Source organism: Wasmannia auropunctata, unplaced genomic scaffold, assembly GCF_000956235.1.
Source record: "Wasmannia auropunctata unplaced genomic scaffold, wasmannia.A_1.0 LD335994.1, whole genome shotgun sequence".
Taxonomy (NCBI): Eukaryota; Metazoa; Arthropoda; class Insecta; order Hymenoptera; family Formicidae; genus Wasmannia; species Wasmannia auropunctata.
Genome location: NW_012026896.1, coordinates 316,781 through 317,305, shown reverse-complemented (window position 1 = coordinate 317,305; position 525 = coordinate 316,781). Strand labels below are relative to the sequence as shown.

Below are 525 nucleotides of genomic sequence, written 5' to 3'. Positions count from 1 at the left end.
ACGTGTGCTCTTCCGATCTCTTTTATATATCTCTTACATATATCTCATATCCTATCTAAAAAAAGACATGTTAAGTCGATAACTTTCATTTCTCGTCTTACTTTCTTCTTTCAGGTATCAGTTTTTGTTACATACATAATTATCGGATGTTATGTCTAATTAAATTCATTGATCTTTTATAAAATATCACATAAATACATGTTCACCTTTGTATATTACATACATCATTGTCAGATGCTGTGTCTAATTATTCGCTGTAATAATTAGACGTAGCACCGGACAATGATGTATATATGTAACACACGAAGGTGAAGCAACACGTATGTAATATTTTATAAAAGACCATTGAAGAGGGCTTGATGTAAAGCCGAAACAATCGTCTGGTAGCATTAATGTAATTTTTTATAAGAATATAACGCGCGCGCGGATTAGCATGAAGACCTTGGCTTCTGGCCCATTACAATTATTTATTTAAATTTATTTATTTATTTTCTTGAGCCTGAATATATTATTGGTATACTTAAA

The 525-nt window shown here is 30.7% G+C and overlaps 1 protein-coding gene across 1 annotated transcript in view; it reads left to right on the top strand.

Annotated features, from left to right (window-relative positions):
* The window catches only part of LOC105453906, a 13,741-nt gene that overhangs the window by 9,954 nt on the left and 3,262 nt on the right, over positions 1 to 525 (top strand). The window lies entirely within an intron of this gene.